The sequence below is a fragment of the Ammospiza nelsoni genome, chromosome W, assembly GCF_027579445.1.
Source record: "Ammospiza nelsoni isolate bAmmNel1 chromosome W, bAmmNel1.pri, whole genome shotgun sequence".
Classification (NCBI taxonomy): domain Eukaryota; kingdom Metazoa; phylum Chordata; class Aves; order Passeriformes; family Passerellidae; genus Ammospiza; species Ammospiza nelsoni.
The window spans coordinates 11,065,453-11,080,566 of record NC_080668.1 but is presented as its reverse complement, the minus strand read 5'-3'; positions in this window follow the sequence as shown (position 1 = coordinate 11,080,566).

Here is a 15,114-nt window from a genome sequence, read left to right as displayed (position 1 = left end):
GAAGTCTAATGTAAAAGTCTTACAAAATCAAGTTCCTCTTGATTTCACCAAATATTCCGAACTCTATAATTTCATGATCACTGTGCCCCAAGTGGCCTCCAACCACTACATCTCCCACCAGCCCAACTCTACTTGCAAAAAACAGATCTAACATAGTCCCTCCCCTGGTGGGCTCACTCATCAGCTGCGACAAAAAATTGTCCTTCACACACTAAAAATTTCTTGGACTGCCTCTTTTCTGCTGTATTAAGTTCCCATCAGATGTCTGGTAGGTTAAAGTCATTTACAAGAACCAGGACTGGTGATCCTGAAACATTCTCCAGCTGCTTATAGAATAAGTTGTCTATGGGAGATAAGACAGGGAGTACAATGGAACTGATAAAGCAGCCTGATACCTTAGGCCTGATCGAGCAGAAACCATGGGAAACACACACACACAGATAATTGATCTCTGGGGTAGAAGTGACCAAGAAACATGTTGTGAAATTTTGTAATGATTACCAAGTAACTGATGTAATGAAGAATGTATAACCAATGGGAAATTGTTACCAAAAATAGAATCCTATAGATAAGAATCATACAAGTATACCCTAGTATATCCTATATAAACCCTTTGTATTCTCAATAAAAATTGGCTTCTGATCCAGCCCAGTTGTCCCTATCTTTCCATCGCCGATAATTGTTACCTCGTGTGAGGAGCAAGGAACAGCCTATCTGGCTGCAATTGGCAAAGCCCCCCGGAACTGGAAGTGCTGGTGCAAGAACCAGGAGTGGGCCTGAAATAATCTCTCCACGAGAAGGAGGTAAGCTGGGGGAACATGGGGTAAAATATGTCTAGATAAGAGAGAGGCATTTGTGAACTAATGCTTTCTTTGCTTGCAAAATGCGTCAAAACCTTGCCAAAGCTGGATATGAAGCTCATTTTAAAATGAGTGACTGTTAAAGGTCCCGACGCCACTGCCTTCTCTATTTTTACAACTGCTGTTTGGGATGATGTGGTGGCTAAGCTCTATGATTTAGCTACTACGGGACATGAGTGGGTAATGCATATGCTTCCGTCCTGAAGAATAATTTTTGAGATATTGAAAAAGCAAGAGCAGTCTTAGGCTGTATTGTCTGCAGATACCGCTGGGCCCCCATTCTGCTCTGCCTCTCCCTGCCCACCTGAAACTGGCGCCTCTGATACTGAAGAGCAGCCACAGCCATCAACCTCACCCCTGCCCAGAGAAAGGAGGAGAAGGCATCCTGTCTCACAGTCATTGGCAGCTTATATAGCTGACTGCAGCTCTAGCAGTGAGGAGGAGGAGAACCCCTTTGATCCAGGACCGATAGATTCAGATCATGAGACTGGTCTATTCCCTCCTGACCCTCATGATAACTGGATGCAATTAAAGAAAAAGGCCCTCAGGGGAGGGGATTTTGATATCACAGTGAAAATAGTTGTGCCAGTCAGGCTTCACAGCACCAGGGGAAACAACCCACAGTGGGAACCCCTCGGTTATTTGGAAATTAAGGAACTACGCTTCACGGCTACAGAATATGGGCTAGGGTCTCTTTATTTTGCTAATCTTTTACGGTCTATGTTGTCAACTCATCCTATGATCCCTCATGATTTAAAGGGGCTGGCAAACTTATTATTAACCCCAACTCAGTATGCCATTTTTGATGAGTATGCCATTTTTGATGCTCAGTGGAAAAAGGGGTTAGAAGCTTTGCTTGTAAGATTTGTAGGGCATGCAAACCAGAATATTGCAGCCCTCATGACTGGCCACCTAGTTGGAGAAGGTGTCCACTCAGATCCTATTGGGCAAGCCTGCATTCCTAGAGAGGCCCTTGAGGGCATTACTAAAGCTGTGCATACTGCATTTTTAAACAACCCCCCAAAAAGTATTTACTAATGTAAAGCAAGGACCATCTGAAACTTATATGCAATTTATTGACTGCTTAAAACAAGGTCTTAAAAGACAAATTGAGAATGACATTGACAGAGAGGTGTTGCTTTTAAAATTAGCTGTTGAAAATGCTAATGAGGACTGTAAAAAACTGCTTCAGTCTTTGCCTAAGGAGGAACCTATCTTGCTGGAAATGACTGAGGCATGTAATTGCCTCAGTACGCTTCAGCATATGGCAACAGTAACTTATGAGGCTATGGGGGCTGATATAGCTAATGCCTTTGCAGCTTTGGAGATTACACCAGGGGTCCCCCGAATGTGCTTCGGGTGCAGGAAATCTGGGCATTTATAAAAAGACTGTTTGGGAAAGGGGGAGGCCAGATCCAAAGCTCCTGGTATTTGTCTTCAGTGCCGTAAGGGAAGGAATTATGCTAATCAATGTTGGTCCAAGTATGATTTTGAAGGGTGTCTGATATCAGAAAACCAGAGCCAGAGTGTGGCACGGTACTGTGCACAGACACAAATACCCCAGCCGATGTCTCAGAGCAGAACACAACAGGCCGCAGCCCAGCCGCTGCAAGCAGCCTTTGCCAGACCATCGCTGATTTACAACCTGCCACACCAGGAAGCACTGGACTGGACCTGGCAACTTGCATCACAGTAACATTACTTGATTCATTTGTTCATTTGCTTCCCATAGGAGTTTTCGGACCACCAGGGCAGCATATGCATGCATTGATTTTAGGTTGGTCATCCACCTCTTGGATGGGGCTGTTTGTTCTCCCTGGGGTTATAGACTCTGACTCTGACAATGAAATTATGATAATGGCCTGGACACCTCAACCACCTTGCCCTGTTCCCCAAGGAACTTGAATAGGTCAATTGATTTTACTTCCCCAACCAAGAGCGTATCTTTCACAGATGTAACGCAGAAAGGGGAATTTGGGTCTACTGGAACATCCCAAGTATGCTGGGTACAACCTATATTAGAACAATGCCCAACATGCCAATGTACCCTGACAGTAAAAGGAAAAAAGATAACACTTGTCGGTCTCATAGACACAGGGGCTGATGTTACAGTTATCTCTCAAGCTAAATGGCCCCCACCATGGTCCCTTGCTGAAGTGCCTCAGGCACCTTCAGGCATTGGAGGGAGCAGCTGCAGCTATCAAAGCTGCCATTTTATACAGATCAAAGGCCCTGAGGGACACCTCGCCTCCATCAAACTGTTTGTATTACCAGTGCCAATGGTACTATGGGGGAGGGATGTTCTCTCCCAATGGGGCTTTAGAATTCAATCAGATTTTTAATGAGGGCCACTGAAGCACACAGCACTTTAAAACTAACCTGAAAATAGAAAATCCAGTTTGGATGGGTCACTGGCCCCTACCATTGCAAAAACTGTGCACATTAATCAAGTTAGTCCAACAACTACACCAGAAAAGGCATATTGTCCCTTTTACCAGTCCTTGGAATTCTCCTGTGGTTTGTTATTAAAAAAAAAACTGGCAAGTGGTGTTTACTCCATGATCTTCAAAAAATTAACACAGCTATGGAAGACATGGGACCCTTACAACTTGATCTTCCATCTCCTACCACGATCCCCCAAAATTGGCACTTGACTGTTATTGATTTAAGAGATAGGTTTTTTTATATTTCCTTGTATCCTGATGATGCTCTTAAATTTACCTTTTCAGTTCCAATCACAAACATGCAGGTGCCCTTACAGCGATATCACTGGCTTGTTTTACCTCAATGCATGAAAAACTCCCCTACTGTTTGCCAGTGCTATGTTCCCTGTACAGCAATCTGTTCTACCTAATAAGATAGAACAGGCTACATTGAGCCATTCTTTTTTTCACCAAAATGCTGCCACTTTGATTTGACACTTTGGCATTACTAAAGCCCAAGCTTCAAGAATTATTGCTGTTTGTCCTGATTGCCGAAGGTGTTCTTTTACCTCTGTTGCAGGAAGTGTTAATCCTGGAGGGCTTCAGAGCCTCCAAGTCTGGCAGTCAGACATCACCCATTTTTCTGAATTTGGCCATTTAAAATACATTCATTTATCTATTGATATCTTTTTTGGTGCTCTTTTTGCATCAACCCGTTCAGGGGAAACAGCTAAAGATGTCTGTAGACACTTCACTGCTGCTTTTGTAACTCTTGGTATACCATGTGAAGTAAAGACAGACAATGGCCCAGCTTATACTTCCTGTTGAGTTGCTACCTTTTTTGCCTTATGGGGAATTACACACAAAACTGGTATTTCTCATTCCCCAACAAGACAATCAATCATTGAACGGGCTCATGGCTCCCTCGTGCGTCTCTTAGTTCAACAGAAAGGGAGAGCCAGACATGGCACTCCTTCTGAGAGAAGGCAGAAAGGCCTTTATGTTTTCAACTTTTTGAACTGTTCTTTCATGGATCCCAATCCACCGATTATTCGACATTTCAATTGCAATTCACAATTGCAACGAAAGGAAAAAAACCCTGTTTTAGTGAAGGATCCAGAATCCGGTGAGATATTGGGGCCTTATCCTTTGGTCACCTGGGGTAGAGGTTTTGCTTGTGTCTCCACAGAGAATGGTCCCAAGTGGATTTCAGCAAAAAATGTGATGCCATTTTGAGAACCTTTGACTGCATCACCTGAAGATTCACCTTTAACACCAACATTGGAGAAGAACCCTTGTGAACAGGACCTCCCCACCATATCAACACCTGTTTGAATGCAAATGTGTTGAATGTGGGATACTGTGGTACTGTACATCTCATGAAAGACGAGTTGCTTGCTGTCAATGTGATCCAACGAGACGCAGCAGAAATAATGCACAAATGCAAAAATTAGTGTGTGGGTATAAGCTTGGTCTATCTGAAAAGTTGAAAATTACTCCAGAGCAGTGGCTTGATGCTACTGAGAATAAAGATAAATGATGACTTCCTGAATACTATGGTATTTACTGGGAATTGTTTCTAGTGCTCAGACATGGCCTTTTAACCAACCAAAAACAAATGCTTGGGTAATCTTAGCGAATGTTACAGGACAGGATACGTTGTGTTTGGCCACTGCATCCCCTGATAATCCTTTTTCAATGTTCCTTATTGTTCTGCCTTTAGACAATTGGCCTTGCCTGACTCAGGCGAATACAATGTTACAAAACAGCAATCATGCACGTTGTTGCCGAGATGGTCATAAAAAACTGGAGAACACACTGTATTTAAGAAGGCGTCTCTCTATTTATTTTACACCATGATGTCTTTTTATACTCTTTCACAAACTTTATACTTATACATTGGTCAGAATAAATCAACACAGTATTCATTGGAGCAAGGCAGCCTGCCCCTCATTTATCTCTCTCTTTCTCCTTCATTTCTATACTGACAACCTTGGTAAAGCTCCTTTCAGGAGCAAAGGTGACTCTTATCAGCTCCTTCTCTTTCACTAATCCTTTCTGACTCACAGACCAGCTGTGAGTCCCTTCCACAATGCTGACACCTGGGATCAATGGACCCCTTATCTTTCCCTGCTGTCCCTTGAGCCTCAGGAGTTAGAACTACTGGGCTTGTTGAAAATGGATCTCTGTGTAAAGTTTAATTATTCTGGGAAAAATCAGTCTAAGGCTTGGGATGTTTCCCCTCAGCATCCTGTGTATAAAAATTGTAGAAAGCGAAGGAAGATGACCCATCCTTTGATCAGCATCCAACTCCAATGCATTGATCTATCAGGCACTTTTTATAACAGTGTTAATTAAGCTCATACATATTGCAAAACCCAAGCTCATCATAGGCTACAGCTAAAACATTAATCCCTCCTTTGTTTTCAATACCTGTGGTTTGTTATTGAAACCAAGATTTGTGTTCTCACCCTGATATGAATGGTTCTCAAAGCCTCCATGTTTGTCACTTTTGCTTTCCCAAAACATATCCAAGGACAAGATATTTACTTGTTATTAAAAACAACCTGAGAACTTCTGCTGTTTACATAAACGTGCCTGAGAACTTCTGTTGTTTACAGAAACAGGCTTGGGAACTGCTGCTTACAGCTGCCTTTTCATTTTCCATCAGCTGTATATTATTATGGCATGTCTGAACAAAACTCTATAAGCCATTTCTGAGCAAAATTCTCCAACAAAAAATGTGAGCCCCTGGTGTAATTATACATCCATGATTATTTCTTGCTCAACCAATGCTCCATTACATTTACCTCCGTAGGTATTTTTATTTTGTGGGGATAGGGCTTGGCCTGTCATCCTGACACACAGAGAGAGACTCTAAAACTCAAAGACAAAATGACTTCTAAAGTAGGTATGTTTTTATTTGGCCGGATGCAAGGGGATATCTCCACAAAGACATGCATACCCCTGTGAGATTCTGTCCGAAATATCCCTCATCTGCCTCACGATCGTCATTGGGGGGGCCACTGAAAAACAGATCCCTCCTGTCTGAGGTTTCTGGTCCTGTAGGGGAAAGTCATATGCCTGAGACCTGAGAGCATTGCTAAGTTATTGTTTTCACAGGTGCATTTGCTATATGCTACACTGAGCTCAAAGGGCATTTTGCCCTTTTGCACAATAGCTCTGGAATTCTCCCCACCTCTCAGCCTGGCTGAACTTCTCCTAGGCTTTAGGGTGGTCCCCCCCAAAGAAGACCCCATAACCACCGTGACAGACAATTGAGATGAAAGAAGCCTCTTCATCAAGAGACAGAGACATGAAATCCCTATGTGAGAAGGCCCCCTCTCACCTTCTTCTAGGGACTGGGACTGAAACCCCCAACCCGGGGGAGGTGGGGGGGGGGGGGGAAGGAAAGCTGACCAAAGCAAGATGGATGTTGCAGATGCAGGTAGTGGACCACGAAAACAATGGCTCTCGTCCACTGCTGAAAATGGACTGTGTGTACCCTTTTTCCAAACACCATTCTTTCCCCCCGAAGATACAATAAACTACCTTTGATTTGGTTGCAAAATCCATCCCCCCCTTCCCCCATCGAAAAAGAGTATAATTGAAGTCCAGATGAACTGCACCTCTGAGATCTCCCTGGACGTGACCTGGTGAACTCCATTGGCTGGATGCTGAAGGACTCTGCCGTTCTACATTTGGTAGCTATATACCCATTCATTTTCCTCCCTCTTTTCCCTTATTTTCTCCCTGTTTCCCCAATTTCTCCCCAACACATTTTTGCTGTAGTTATTTCAATAAAGGTGCATTTGTTTTGATTATCACTGCAAATCCCCTTGTACCATGTCAGTTCTTTTGCACCCTGAGATCAATCCACGAACCATCACAAAACCCGTTCGTAAGGATGGATTGTGACAACCCCCTGTACACACAGGTTTTCTTTTAACCCCTAGAATGTTACATATGAATCAAGTTTAACAATAGATCATTTCCTGGCTCTCATCTCTCTCCGCTTCTTATGCTAATGTTCCAGATTGCAAGGCAAGATGTATTCTATTACCATCTGTATGGCAGTTGTCTTTTGTCAAGTGGGCAGTTTTCCTTATCTCTTCCACAATCACTCCTCCCATGGGAGGGGACATCTGCTGATAACAGGCTATTGAGTGTCACTGCATGACTGATAAGAACTATAGCAGCCCACTGTGAGATGCTCTGCCCAGAAGGAGGAGCTAAACATTGCTAGCCAGATATAATCTGGATATTCTGGAATACCAGCACAGCTTCTCCACTGGATTTCCCAGAGGAACAGCAGCTGCCTCTTCTTCCACTGGATCTTCAGAGCAAGACTACACCCTTTTTCTACAGCATCACTGCTTCAGCAGAACTACACCTGACACTTCAGGAGGACTGCAGCCACTTTTCCAATTGGACTGCCACCAACACCCTGACCAACAGGGTGTCAGGTTGATTTCTGACTCCGTCAGTGTTGTTCTAGTGTACTGCATTGTTTATTTTTATCCTTTTGTTTTCTTCCCTATTAAAGAACTCTTATTTCCTGCTCCCATATTTTTTGCCTGAGAGCCCCTTAATTTAAAATTTATAGTAATTGGGAGGGGTGGGGAGGATTTACATTCTCTATTTCAGGGGAGGCTCCTGCCTTCCTAATTAGACTCCTGTCTTTCCAAACCAAGACAGCTAATCATCTTATCAGTCCTTTGTGCCTGTGCAGTTGTCTCTGGTGGTCATCTCCGGGGTCTCGGGGGTCCTAGGGGATGAAGTAGTCTTCTTCAGGGTTGACTTACTGACCCTGCTGCCTTGCGCATGCTTACTGATCTTTTGGCCACTGTCCAAGCCAGGTGTCCAGATTCCTCTGGTTTCAGGGGCCCAACGACACTCGTTATCTCAGTATCCTTGCATACTGTATCCTGTTCTCGATAAACATCCTTCCCCTTATCAAGCATCCTTACATTTTTTTCTTGCTGTTTTGCACGTAGTCCTTTCCTTTCTCACGCAACTAAGGACCCAGCAAATATTAAGCAATGTCCATCATTTATGTGTCTATTCTTAATCAATACCTTCTATTTTCTGTGATTAATATATATATCCTCTAGTTTCTGACCCCATGTTTCAATTCAATTGCATATTAATGAAGGATCATGTAGCCTTAGGCGATTATCCCTTTTTAACCCCAAACATGTCCATGATTTTTCAACAGAAATATGCCTCTAGATTTAAATGAACCTTACATGCTTTTGACAAAGATTGTGATGACCAGTTTTATTTTTGGTATAAAGTACAGTGATGGGCAGCATTGTTTTTTACCCCTGGTGTAGCAGCAGGAAAAGCTTTAGGATTACTTAACAGATTAGGTTGTTGCCTACCTAAACAAACTAATGCTACATCCCCAGGATTAACAGGACTTTTAACTGATGTTGATTCTATTAGACACGCTACTTTGCAAAATAGGGCAGCAATAGATTTCTTACTTTTAGCACAAGGATGTGGATGTGAAGAATTTGATGGAATGCGTTGTATGAACCTGTCTGACTACCCCAAATCAATCCATGCAAGCATTCAAGCCCTGAAAGAAGGTGTAAACAAACTGCAAGTAGATGATGAATTTGATTGGCTAGGTCAACTTCTGGGGGAGTGAGGACTTAGTGGATGGATAATGTGAAAAATGTCAATCACTTGTTTGTAAAAGTTTTAAAAGTTTAATAGTAATAAAATGGTTATACAAATAGTAATATAATTAGAGTAATAAAAATTTGGACAATTAGGATTAGGACAATACGAGACAATAAAAACAAAGAGTTACGGAAGGTCCAGGTACATCTTTCTGGGCAAAATAAGCCCTAAAAAGGACACACATTAACAGAGGATTAGCCCTTAAAAGCAATAGTCTGTTGCGTATTCATACATCTCATACATGATGCATAAATTCCATTCAAACACAGGATTCTGTCTGATCAGTATCAACTACTTCCTCTTGATCCTGAGGGTGTCTTCAGGGCTGAGCGAGGAGGGAAGAAGTTAGTTTCTTCTGATAATGGAGGGTGGTGCTTTGTCATTGACAGGAAACAGGTTTTCTGGGAGTTTGTAGTCAAACCCAAATGGGTGCTCAAATTTTGGTATTGGCACTTGGATTGACCACTGAGATTTGGATACACCTCTGAGAACACACAGGGGTTAAAAGCAGAGCTGCTCCTCTGGGAGGCTCTCTTTGGATTTTCGGCGGGATAGAGTTCAATCTCTCCCCTGGTCCAGCTGCTGGCTGGGCGGGGGGGAGGGGAAAGCCACGCGGCCTGGGAGAGGTGGGCCTGACCCTGAGGGGCCCAAGGGTGGAAACATCAAAGAACTACTGAGAGGTATTCCCCCCCCCCCCCTTCTAAGAGACAGAGACAGAGCCGTGCCTGGGAGTTACCTTGAAACTTGATAAACATGTGCGGCAGCAGGCAGCACGGCTGAGAAGGAGGAAAGGAGGGGAGGGAAGGAGGCAGCGATGTGTCCAGCCACTTGTGGGAGATTTTAACTCCTTTGTGGACAATGAAAACTTTACACAACATTAACCCTTCCTAGAAGAGAGATAAGAGTAGAGGATGAAGAAGGAAATGGGCAAGTGATGAAGGTCTGGGCCAGAGAGAGAGAGATGTTGGAGGGATGGAGAAGACGGAGTGGCATTTTTGCTGGACTCTTTTTTGTATAGCTATGGACAGAGCCATGTTTCCTTGTGATACAGAGACTGCGTCCAGGGGGAGCAATGCCCCAGAGCCAGGAGGGTTCAGTGTGGGTACCCCTCGGCCCCAGGGGGTGCAAAAATATGGGGGGGACAGATGTCCCAAAGTTGAGACTGTGCCTTTTTTGGAGTGGGACAAGGCATCCTTAAAAGAGGAAAACCTGGAAGCAGCCCTGGTCCATGCACAGTGGTGAGAGCACTGGGCATGGAAGGAAGATGTCACAATGGCAAATGATCTCCGGGTGGTGCCACGTGTGACAGGAAGCCCATGGCACAAAGAAGGACTCCTTCTCCTCTTGATGAACTGAGGACTGAGTATTCTAAAGGGTGGTGCTGGACCCAGAGTTGGTGATTTGGGAGATGTATTGTATTGGAATTTGGTGGGGGGAGGAGGAAAATGCTTTTGTAAGGTTTTCATCTTCCTTGTGGTTTTTTTTTTTCTTTCCTTGTAGTTTAGTTATTTTCTTGTAGTTTAGTTAATAAAGTTTTCTTTATTTCTAAGTAGGAGCCTGCTTTGCTTATTCCTGGTCACATCTCGCAGCAGACACCAGGGAGAGGGTATTCTCATGGGGGCACTGGCATTGTGCCAGTGTCAAACCATGACATGGAGCCATAGATTCTTTTTCTCTGAAAGATTTAGGTATCCTGTGGCTGCTATCTTGGTGTGAGTACCTAATTCCTCTCTTTAAAAAAGTATCTTACATAGCATAGTTTCTATTTTAACATTATGTTATAACCTAAAACTATATCTAACACATTACTTAAGAAAATTAATACAGCATAACTTTCTAACACATATAATATTCATTTTAATATTTGCAAAAAGCCCATAATAAAAGACACATTTATCACAGATAAGAAATTTAGTTAAAAAAGGCTTATATGTATTAGGCATTTTACTACATATTGTTATAGTTATTCCTTGTATTTTAAAATGTGTGCAAAAATTAATAGCCAAGTCACTTAAGAGTGTATTTTTGGTGGGACAGAAAAGGGGGAGGTATGGGCAATAAAACAGAGAGTACAATGGAACTGATAAAGGAGCCTAATATCTTAGGTCTGATCCAGCAGAAACCTTGGGAGAGACAAACAAAGATAAACTCTCCCTGGGCAAGAAGTGACCAAGAGACATGTTGTGAAACTTTTGTGGTAAGGTGATTGTAGGAGCTGCGGGGGAAGTCGCACGGTTGGGACGGAGGGAGACGAGATCTCTTTGAAGCCAAGTCGTATAACTTGCAGTTTATTGCAAAGGGTGTTTTGCGGAGAAAAGAAGAAACCTCACAACTTTATAAAAGTTGTAAAGCTCGGTATGTTTATTTACGGCGCCAGACGCTTGCAGAGAAAATTCTCCTCAAAAGGCATGAGTGCCCCTGAATATCTCAGGTCTCCTTTTATCCCACTTCCAAATGCATATGCATAGAGTTTCACAATAGGTTCATACATATTCATTCCGCGCGACATTTATCGCCAGTTCTCCTTTATCAAAGGAATTCTTAGGTCGGGGGCAAATTGACCTTGTGGTCATTTCTGTTTTTCTTTCTCTGTCGTCTTGCTGTCTCCGGCATCTGACTTTTCCTTCAGCTTTGGCCTCACAGACTTTTCACCTCTCTTAGACACTTCACCTAATTCAGAATGGATCTCTACTCTGTCTCAAGGGCATGGGTGAAGGGCCCTGCTGCGAGCTGCCAGCCGCAGCTCGGAGCAGGCCCTAGAGAAGAGAGGCTTAAAGTGTAAGAGAGTTAAAGACAAAGGTTTAAGAGCGGAGAGCATGTAGAAAGGAGGGGGTGAAGAAGTGCAGAGGAGAAGACAAAGAGACAAAGAGAGAAAAGGGCGCGAAGAAGAACGTGAAAAGAGAGCGAGACAGAGAGAGAGCGAGAAGAGAGGAGAAGAGCGAAGTTCCCAGTACAATACAATAAATCATCTTCTGTGTTGAATATTCAGATTCTCATTAACCAATCTACTACAGCATGCATATCCTATAACATTTCCATACAACCTATAAGAATCACTACATTACCATGCTATGCTTACATTTTAAACCCTAAATCTTACTCTTTGGGCCCCATCTGCCAAGCTGCAGGGTCTGCTCTGACTCTTAGGCCTACCTGCTTGCAGAGGGAATTGTTTCCTCCAGGGGGGATTACATTCAGCTGGTCACATCATTGTTTTCCCGTTTTTCTGCAACTAAGGGATCTCAGAGCTTGCTTTCATTTCAATCTCACTTATACTTTCTATATTCTCAAAATCTTTTGCCAGGCAGTCATATTTATAAGGCTTTCTTGTTTCATCCTCCCCAACATCACCCCAGTTTCGATGAACAACTAAAATATTAGACACTGTCTTACTCGTAATTCTTTGCACACACTGAAGTATACAGGGTACTGCTAGTAAAACTACAATTATTACTACTAGAATAATCAAGCCTATTTTACAGAGTTCCTTTAGGCAAGGTGCAAAGCTCCAACCCTCAAACAAACTGTCCAGCCAAGATGGGTCATCTACTGTAATTTGATTAGCCAGATCCTTCAGGTTTTGTAGCTGTTTATGAATGGAAACAGAGTGATCAAATAAGTTCATACAACATAATCCTTCAAAATCTTCACAACCATGCCCATGTGCTAGTAAAAGAAAATCAATGGCAGCTCTGTTTTGTAAAGTGGTATGTCTAACCGCTTCTTCATCTGTCAGCAAATCACTGATTGCAGTAGAGGTGGCATTTACCTCTTTGCTGAGCCCACACCCTAACTTGTTTAATTGTGTCAATGCAGTTGAGGAACCCCACTGAGGTAGAAAAATGCTTGCAACAATTGATTTTCCAGAGTTCCAAGGGTGAAAACCACTATCACAGTTGCTTTCATATTGATGTCCCCAGGAGGACCTAATCTTTCTGTTTTTCTTTCTGACTACCTCTTTGACACTGGGAGCAATTATCGTAAGTTGTCCCAAGGCATAAGGGCCACCATCTACTTTTGAGGGTATAACTTGCCAGGCCCTGTCTCCACAGATGAGCCAGATTCCTCTAGGGAATCGAATAGGAAGTTTGTTAAGATGATCTGCATGAGGTTCATCATACATAAGAAGCTTGGTTTGATTACACCAAGAAGTCATATTGCTATAAGCTGGGTGATACTGGGTAACGTTTAAATGAGGGCCATCTTCTCCTAGGAAATGAAAGAAGTAACAGGTATCCATAGTTAATGAGCCTAGGATTTCTAGCTCTTGAAGGTCAGATTTATCAACTTTAGAATTATCAATATAAGTTTGGTGTTTCTGGCTGGGAGGTGGAGATACATGATGATTATCATATGGCCAATATTTCTCAAATGTAACATTATCAAAACCTTCTGGGAAAGGTACTCCAACTAGACAGGTTGAGAAAGGTTTGTCAGGGCTTGTGTCAGATAGACAGATGGTATCGGAGCCTGCAGACTTGGCTAAAGCAACCCAGACAATTGTCTTTGGTTGATTTACAGGTAAAGCTTCACTACAAAAACTAAAACAAAAGAATAAAAGCAACATGCATTCGCACAAATGATAAAACTCCATTCTTTTCTTGAGCTGTTTCTGGCAGATCATTTTGATGATGACTGATGACTCTGCGCAGTTCAGGTCTGGGTGCTTGCTTCCTAATATGGCCAGGCTGTTTACAGAGGTAGCAAGGTCCTGAAGTTATAGCAGCTTGCATAACAGCCATAGTGTTGCCTTGTTGCTTGGAGTTGAGATGCAAGGCAGCTAGGATTTCAGTAAGTTTTTGGTCTCGTGCTTCTGCTTGTGCTGTTTGAGCTGTAAGAGCCCTTTCAATTTTTTCTCCTAGAGTTTTTCCAAGTTCATTTGCCTGGATAGTTGCCACTTGCTGTGGACTCCCAATTTTGTTACAGGCATCAATCATTTCAGGCACTGTGGGTTTTTCTTTTCCTAGGGCTCTGATGACTCTTTTACATTCTGCATTGGCATTATTTTCAACAACGTCCCTTATCATTACTGGATGAGCTATATCATCACCACATTGTCTTTCTGCTGCTTGTACTACCCGGTCCACAAATGTGGTAAATGGTTCAGACGGCTCTTGGCTAATCAGATTAAAGGCTTTTTCAAAACTTTCTGCAGGCTGAATTTGCAAAAAGGCTTCCCGAGCCATCTTTTTAATGTCATCTAACGCTGTTCTGGGTAAATTCACTTGATTATCATTCTGATCATCAGGAGGGTCACCAGTCAACTTAGACATGACAAGGGTACGAAGGTCTGCATCAGTACTTTGTCTATAAGTGGCTAGTACCCCTGTAAGCAATCTTTTCCATTTGAGTTCCCATAGCATATATTGTGAGTCTGTGAAAATTATACTAGCAAGATTTTTACAGTCATTTGGTGTGAGTGTATGCCCTTCCAGGGTACTTTTCAGCAGTTGCTTAAAATATGGGGAGCAGATACCACTATCCCTTATTGCTTTTCGCAATTCTTTAATCTCATGAGGTGGGATAGCCACCCATGTTCTGGGACCACCGGCTTGCTGGCTGAATAGCACAGGCATTGCTAAAGGGTTTAAGCTTTCTTCTTTGCAAATCTGGCATCTGACTTCATGCCAGTCTGTCAATTAAAAATTATCAAAATAATTTTGTGAGTTTTCTAATTTTTGGATTAATGCTGGCGAATTTTCAGGGTTTAGTGCCTCATTTTGGGTTGAGAAATCAGTCCCAAACACTGGGGGGACTTTGGAGCTATTTGGGAACAGTTCTTTTTCGAAATTCTTTTGGGTTGGAATCAGAGGGTTGACATTTGCAGGGGCAAAGTACTTCTCTGGCTGTCCTGGATTTATTAAAGGAGCTGTCATATTCCACCCTCCCCCTCCTCGTTGCACGGGTTGTGTGCAGGGATTTGGCTGTGCGGGCAAATCGTGATACAAAGTAGTCCCATTCGGTGCTGGGAGAGTGGAGGGCGAAAACGCGGTGTGGTGTTTGAGGAGATGCAGGCGTGATCTGGTGTTGCTCGGGTCGGCTGCGGGATGCGGTGGCAGAGGCAGGGAAGCAGGGGGCAGAGGTGCAGGATGTGGCAGCGGAGGCATATTCGGCATCGGTTGTGTAGGGTTGCGCGCTGC